This window comes from Miscanthus floridulus, chromosome 14, assembly GCF_019320115.1.
Source record: "Miscanthus floridulus cultivar M001 chromosome 14, ASM1932011v1, whole genome shotgun sequence".
Taxonomy (NCBI): domain Eukaryota; kingdom Viridiplantae; phylum Streptophyta; class Magnoliopsida; order Poales; family Poaceae; genus Miscanthus; species Miscanthus floridulus.
In genome coordinates this window covers 5,258,443-5,266,706 of record NC_089593.1, presented here as the reverse complement: position 1 = coordinate 5,266,706, position 8,264 = coordinate 5,258,443, and the positions used below count along the sequence as shown (strand labels likewise).

Below are 8,264 nucleotides of genomic sequence, written 5' to 3'. Positions count from 1 at the left end.
TCGTCGAGCTCGCGCTTAACTCCTCCTCCGTCTCCCGATCGCGCTACTATTGCAGGCACATGGCGCCGTCCAGGCATGCGGACGAGGGCGGCAGCTCCAGCTCATAGACGCCGACAGGGTCGATGTGGAGGATATGACCCCCCGTTATCCACGAGATAAGACATGGATCACACCATCGGAGATGGCTTAGCCCTGGTTGACGTGCACCGTAAAATATTGTATAGTACCAAATATGATACTTTTTTTTAATCCTATCCCTCCAGAGTATATAAGAAGAGACAGGGGTCCTCTAGTTAGATATCTATATACACCTCATATTCAATACAATACAACAAAGACACCGAACTTAGGGTATTACGTCGATCAGACGGTTTGAACCTGTCTAAATCGCTGTCTCTGCGCCTTGTGTCACCATCCAGTTCCTATCATGCGCACCTCCATCGATCAATCTACCTTCGTGAGATATTTCTCGGAGGACTGTCGAGCATCTTTGTCGACAGTTGACGCCCACCGTGGGGCTCGTGCGCGCTGATCCCTGGCGAAACAGATGGCGTAACTCAAGATTAACATCCTTCGCGGCAACTCGGCTGATCGCGTCGACATCCTTCGACAACCATGGCACACGTCTTCGTACGTGGATTGACACCGCCAAGCTTCGACTACGTCCGTCCTACTCCAACACGAGATCTACTTCGTTCCAACCGCTAAGCGAGCTGCCCGCGTCGTCGACCAGATAACGCCATACGCCGCCGACTAGACGTTCTATCTAAAGCTAAGTCACGCTTTAATACTTTTTTAAATATTCCTCAATCTTTGTATATCGCCATAATGTTTCTCCGAGCTGTTTTTCTCTATGTTTGCTCTCCAAACGATTTTCTTTCATGTATACCATCTTAAAGATGACATAAGCTAAGTCTAAGGCGAACCCCCGAACAGTCATGTTGACGTTCGGATGTCCCCAGAGACGGCTCTGTCTCCGGCTCATCCCTACACGTGCACGAGCGTATGCTCTCTGCGTTATGGGTGGTCGGCAGTGGCTCCTCAGCGACGCTTTGTTCTTCCTACACGCACACGGGCTCCGCGCTTCGCGTTATGGTTAACGGGCTAGTTAGAGCTGGAGACTCAGCTACACACTAACTGGTCGGACGATTTGTATTAAATATAAATACATCTTTAGAATAACACAAGTGTTCACACCAACTGATCGTCGAGCTGCATATGCTATTTCATCATCATTGCTGATTCTTCTCTGGAGTTCATATATTTTTACATCATGTACTATCCGTTCTACATATTTGTATTGCAGGATCATCGTTCAGGTGATCGGACCACCTGATACTCGGACTTCTCCACCGATCAACTGGTCGGACCGCTAGGTTCATAAACTTCATCGCCGACCAGTTGATCAGACTGTCGTCGGTCGCTTCTACTCGATGCTCACTTCGCCGTCGATCAGTTGACTGGACTCCTCGACGCTCGGACATCACCAGCTACGCCGGGGACTCCTCGGCACTCCGCGGACTCCTCGGTGCTCGGACATCGTCAGCTACACCAGGGACTCCTCGGTACTCGAACATCGCTAGCTATGCTGGAGACTCCTCAGTGTTCGGATTCTTGGTGCAAGCATTGCCAGCTAAGTTGAGGACTTCCTTGATGATCGGATCTTGCTACGTCTCATCCGTGTGCTATCAAGCTGCTCCATGCTGTTCAGATCAGGGTGCTGATCTTGGGCATCACGTCTGGGGTCTTGATACGCGCATGTCAGATGACATCGGTAAGCTTTCAGACTTCTTTTCTTTGACCCTACTATAAGATTCATTTTTCAGCTTCCAACAGGCTCGGGGACTAAGTGGCTACACTTCTCCTAAGTGGGAATTTTTAAATTTTATCTTGAGCCCCTTACATCCTTCTAGCAAGCTTTACTTGGCTAAGTCCGAGGTCTCCTAACCAGTTAAAATTGGTCAGCATTGACTTTCACCTCCCAGATCATCAGTTAAACTGGTCGGCTTCGACCTTCATCGCCCGGGTTACCAATTAAGGCCTCCTTTGGCACGGCTCATCCAAAATGGCTTCACCGGTGAAGCCAAAGCCAGTGAAGCCAGAAAAACTAGCTTTTCTTGACTTCTAGTTCATTTTAACCCCGGGTTACAAAACGGCTTCACGCTACAGTGCCTCGATTTGCGCAAAATAAATGAAGCCAAAGCCGACATAAGCCGTGCCAAAGAGGCCCTAAACTGGTCGATTTCGACTTTCACCGCTTAGGTCACCAGTTAAACTGGTCGGTTCGACTTCCACTGCTCGGATCACCAGTTAAACTGATCGGCTTCACGTCAAAGTGCTCGGACTTTCAAGACAACGTTGCTCAAAGGATACAAGGCGCTCGGGGACTAGCTGTGGGGGATATGACCCCCGGTATCCATAAGACAAGACATGGGACGCACCATCAGAGGTGCCCCAGCTCACAAGGTTAAGACGTGCACGGCACTGGTCGACATGCACCGTAAGATATTATATAGTACCAAATATGATACTTTTTTTCTAACTCTATCTCTCCAGAGTATATAAGGAGAGGCAGGAGTCCCCTAGTCAATATCTACATATACCTCATATTCAATACAATACAACAAAGACACAGGACGTAGGGTATTACGTCACTCAAACGACCCGAACCTATCTAAATCGTTATATCTACACATTATTTTACCATCCGGTTTCTATCGCACACCTGCACCTATCAATCTTTTTGAGGAGTGCTTGGAGTCCATCGACAAGCGTACGTCGCGCCCTCTCACCTCCCTTCTCGCCTCCCGCATTACTTTTCTGTGCGTGCGGCTTCCTATCCTACCACCCTGACCGATGCTGCACTGCAGTTGCCTTCCACGGCGGGCGGATCGTTTCCGCCTTCTGACGTTTCGCTTTTGGGTTCGCAAATTTCGATCCGAGTTGGTGAAAGTGAATTTGGTGCGATTTGTGCTTGGGGTCGGCATTTGTTTGTTTTTGTTCGGTGCGCTTAGTTGGAGTTTTGCGTTCCTTCTGATTCCCCCAAAATTAGTTGGGGTTTTGCTGATCATGGCATGAGTTCGTGGGGTTCTAGTATTCCCCACGTTTGATCGGAATCCTACGGTTAGTTCGTTTTAATCAGTGTGTGCTACCGTTGCTTCTGCATAGATTGGTCTGAATTTAGCCTCAGTCTGAGTTCACGACCTCACTCTGTCAAAATGATCAGTGAAGTGCAGTGGAATTCGAAATTAGCTCGTTCTATCCTGAGACTTTTGTGTGAATACTTTTTTCTAGCAATTATTATCTCCGTTTGTGTCGTACCTTGATCGATCGATGCTCCAGTCGCCGAGCATGGCGGATCGCTTCTGCCATCTGCTGTTTCGCTTTTGGGTTCGGGAATTTCGGTCTGTATTGGTGCGGCTTTTTTTTAGAGCACGCCAAAGCGCATATTTCATTAAGCAGAACAGAAGTTTTTAGAACAAACAACAAGCATGGTAACACTCTGGTTACCAAAAACACACACCCCACCCCACACCAGAGCACACGGGGGGTTACACCAAGTTACATGTTGCGACTAGCGCGGGCAGCAGGCTGGATCAAGCCCCCAAAACGGACAGCAGCAGCCGCAAATGTGTGAAGCCTGCCTGGCACCACGACGAAGCCTCATCCTGAATAAGCGCAGCCAATTCCGCCGCCGGGCGCCCCACGTCGTTGAAAGTTTTGACGTTCCTCTCCTCTCCCTGACTACATTACGATGCGCACGATTGTTGAGGCCGCGCACGTTCCAACTGAAACAAGAAAAGTTCGTCGACATTAAGAAACCAAGGTGCGACACAGCAGCAGACAGCACCAAGTCCTCAGTTGAGGGCCTCGTCCACCCCAGCCACGTCCAGGTCCATGGCCACCAGGTCCACCTTCCCCTCCAGGAAAGTTTGGAGAGCGACCCTCTTGCGCACCGTGATGTCGCTGCGGAACGCCGCCTTGACCAACCCCTCTAGCTCGGCCTCAGGGGCATCATCCCTCACCGGCACCCCCAACTTCTTCAGTGTGGCTTCGAAGTGAAGTTGGTGTGATTTGAGCGTGATGGGGTTTTGCGCCCCTTCCGATTCCCCAAAATTTTCTAGAGTTTTGGGAATAAACTAGTGATGCGTTGTGGCTAAATTGATGGGTTAGTTTTCCCCACGTTTGATTGAAATTCTGCGGTTAGTTCGTTTTAGTTAGTGTGTGCTACTGCTACCGTTGCACTTCGGCACTCAGCGTTTTAGGCTTGGGTTCATGTTTTGTTGGGAAACAGGATTCACGTTCCCTTGTATTTTCTATTTGTGTCCAATGCTATTAATTTGAGTTCTCAGCATATATAGTTCCTACACTCAAGCTAATCTGTGTTGAATGCTTCTGTTTGGCACAGTGATCTCTCAGGGGATAAATACAGGAGACGTGAAGAAGCTGCAGGATGTAGGGATTTACACTTGCAATGGCCTAATGATGCATACCAAGAAGGTTCTGAACTATGCATCCCGATACCCAAATCTTTGTTCTGTTTGTCTGAATTCTTGTTGCACAGTGCTTAAATTGATATCTTGTCTGTGGCACTTGCATGCTTGCTTTTATTTGTTCAATATTCTAATATTCTGAACTTATCGCTATTGTTCTAATTTATGGTTGTTCAAAAATAATATTGTTCTAATTTATGGATCATCTTGCAGAACCTCACAGGAATCAAAGGTTTATCTGAAGCAAAAGTTGATAAGATCTGCGAGGCAGCTGAAAAACTTCTGGTCTGATCCTTTAAGTTGGTTTTGCTTACTAAACTTCCACGCAACTAGTTCTGTATGATATAGTATCTTCAAATTCTCTTCTTGTTTGTTTGTCACAGAACCAGGGCTTCATGACAGGAAATGATCTCCTTCTTAAGGTAAGAAAATTGCATTTAAGCTACTAATCGGTGTATGGTTTACCAGTTTGGTGTGTCTGATGAGTGATAACTAATGCTTGACTGCTTGTAGTATGTAAACTAACTGACAAAGGTTGTTCAGTTATTGAATTTGGTTGAGCACTTTTAATTACTCCCTCCGTCCCAAATTATAAGTTATTCCAACTATTTTGGAGAGTTAAAGATTCTCATGTTGGACCAAAATTATAGAGAAAATTACAGAGATTTATGACATCAAATAAGTATACTATAAAAATATAATTAATGAAAAATCAAATGATACCTATTTGGTATTATAAATGTTATTATTTTATTATATAAATTTGGTCAAGCTTAGGATGCTTTGACCCTCCAAGAAAGTTGGAATGACTTATAATTTGGAAAGGAGGGAGTACTTCTCATATGCATTGTCCTTTAAGGCTGTTTGATTTATTTTGGCTTATTTGAAGCGGAAGTCTGTTGTTCGGATTACAACTGGGAGCCAGGCACTTGATGAGCTGCTTGGCGGTAATATATCTGAAATCTGTTGTGTGATCAGTCATGCCATCATATTAGTCTAATAGATGGACATGTTTAAATTTTGAAGGAGGGATTGAAATACTTTGCATCACAGAGGCATTCGGGGAATTCCGGTATGTTGATTTTCTTGTTCCTGTTGTTTCTTTTTCTCTGAAGTTCTGCTTGAGGAGCCATATTACGTGTATAGAATGTTATGATATGGGGTCACACTTGTAATAAATGTATTTAGGCCTAGCTCAGTTATGTATTAGTGTATTTAGGTCGATGATACAACCTTTCCAACCCTCTTGTACTGCCTTTTTCTGTTGTCTCATCTTCCAGAGGTATTGCTAGCACTAGCAGTGCATCTTATAGTTTCTAATCATCATGCTTTTGCTTTGCTAACTTAACCACATGAATACAATTTCTTGTCATTTTCTTGATGTGAAGTGATTCGTTAATGACAATGAAATTAAGGTGGGATCTCTGTTTTCTCTAAATTGAACAGTATATGAAACAATTCTTGTATACTATTGCTGGGACTGGGAATAATTTGCCATTGTATACAACACACAATCGCGCACAAACCTCTTACATGAAAGAAATTCTTAAGTATTTACTAAGAATAGCCAATTAGTCACAGTGAATGTTGACTTATGATGTGCTTTTGTAAGTTCAGTTCTAGCTTTTTAGTTTGAAATACACGACATCTGGGGTTGTCTTGCAGGTCAGGGAAGACCCAGTTGGCTCATACCCTATGTGTCTCCACTCAGGTTCATCCCCCATATCAATTTTTGTAGATAGCACGTAAATATAGAAGCAATAGAATTTGAGGAAACACAGAAGCAACAGAATTACTTTCTTATTTCCGATTGATGAAAATGCAGCTTCCAATCCACATGCATGGGGGAATGGGAAGGTTGCCTACATTGACACTGAGGGAACATTGTATCTTTGGAATTTCATGAGTAATTTGTCAAGCTGTTTCTCTCAAGAGTTTGTATTTATCTCTATCATCTCCAAATTGTTTCCTTAATGAGTTTTCAGCCGACCTGAACGCATTGTGCCAATTGCTGAGAGATTTGGGATGGATCCCAATGCTGTTCTCGACAATGTATGAATTCCATGCATTTAACATTTTCCATTTCTAGTAGCCCATTTCACGATTAGCAGACTAAATTGGCTGTTTCATACTTTCATTTTATGCCTGGTGCAAGCGGTAGAGTTTTACCGCCTGTGACCGGAAGGTACCGGGTTCGAGTCGCGGTCTCCTCGCATTGCACATGCGAGGGTAAGGCTTGCCACTGACACCCTTCCCCAGACCCCGTACAGAGCGGGAGCTCTATGCACTGGGTAGCCCTTTTCTGGTTAGATCATATATGCTCGTGCATACACATATGAGCACCAGTACAACTTGCTCCTGGGCCTTGCTGCCAAGATGGCTGAAGAACCTTTCTGGCTTCTGGTAGGCATGAAACTGTAATGTGCATTGAGTTTTGATGATAGCTGCTGTGCTCATGTGGTATTTCTATCGTCTTGGTAACAGATTGTGGATTCTGTGATTGCACTATTTCGTGTTGATTTCAGTGGCAGGGGTGAACTTGCAGAGCGCCAGGTATTCCCGTCAATTCATTTCAAAGGCAGTAGGCACCTCGTAAAGATGTTGAAGGGTGCCGTTTTGTCTGCTTGCTTATGTTTACCTGCTGTGAAATTGCAGCAAAAGCTAGCACAGATGCTGTTCCGCCTTACCAAGATTGCTGAGGAGTTCAATGTTGCAGTGTACATCACCAACCAAGGTGGGCTTTGTTAGTTAGCACTGTATCGATTCCAAGAGTTTACAGACCAATGAATTCCAAATTCTAAGCTGTGTCCCTTCTGTGTTCCAGTGATTGCTGATCCAGGTGGCGGCATGTTCATAACCGATCCAAAGAAACCAGCAGGTGGCCATGTGATGGCACATGCTGCCACAATCAGATTGATGCTGAGGAAAGGCAAAGGCGAGCAGCGTGTCTGCAAGATCTTCGATGCCCCTAACCTTCCTGAAGGAGAAGCTATATCCTTTTCCTTTTGCTTTGATGGTCCATGTTTACTGCTTGCGCTAATGATCGCCTTACTTTCATAGCTTGCTAAAATCTATCTATTGCCTTGCTTAACTTGCGTAGCAAACTCTAGTGATAGTGAACCTTACGTGCCAAGTGCTAGCTGCCATGAGCGAATGTTTTAGATGATACAAATTATCAATGTGATATACATGCATGTAGCTTGTTTCCCTTGACCAATAGCACGTTTTCCAGGTTACGTCAGGTGGAATCATGGACGCAAAAGACTGATTCGGTTTTCCAGCCAGAGTGCTTCTGGCCTTCTGCCCAAGAAGATTGTTCATCTTTCTTGAGGAAATTGTCTTGCATGAGAGAAGTTACCGCCGTGTTGCTCTGTTTTATCTTTGACATGGAAAAAGTAGGCAGAACTCTATGTTGCTTAGGCCTCCCATTGGGTTATTTTTGCCAGCGGAATTTGATATGGAAGTATGGAACCAGTTGTACATGTTTTATGGCTTCCCAAAAGAGTGCTAGGCAGAGCCCATCTACATGCTTAACGCTCCATGCTTGCGTAAATGGCACTGTGCTTCTCTCTTGATAATATTTAGTTTTGGTTTGACATTGAAGGGAAGGTAAAGCTGCTCGTTCAGATCGCAACTCTTGTTGGAACAGATGAGCAAGCTACTGCTGCTAATCTGTGTCTTGGTCGATCCGATCCGATTCCGGGCAGAGCAGAGAGGGATTGGGATTGTACGTATTGTTTATTTATCCCTGCGCTGGATCATCCTGTTGCT

General features: G+C 45.1%; 1 pseudogene; it reads left to right on the top strand.

Annotated features, from left to right (window-relative positions):
* Positions 1 to 59: 59 nt before the first annotated feature.
* On the top strand, positions 60 to 7,761 carry LOC136505141 (meiotic recombination protein DMC1 homolog B-like; annotated as a pseudogene).
* The last annotated feature ends 503 nt before the right edge of the window (positions 7,762 to 8,264 follow it).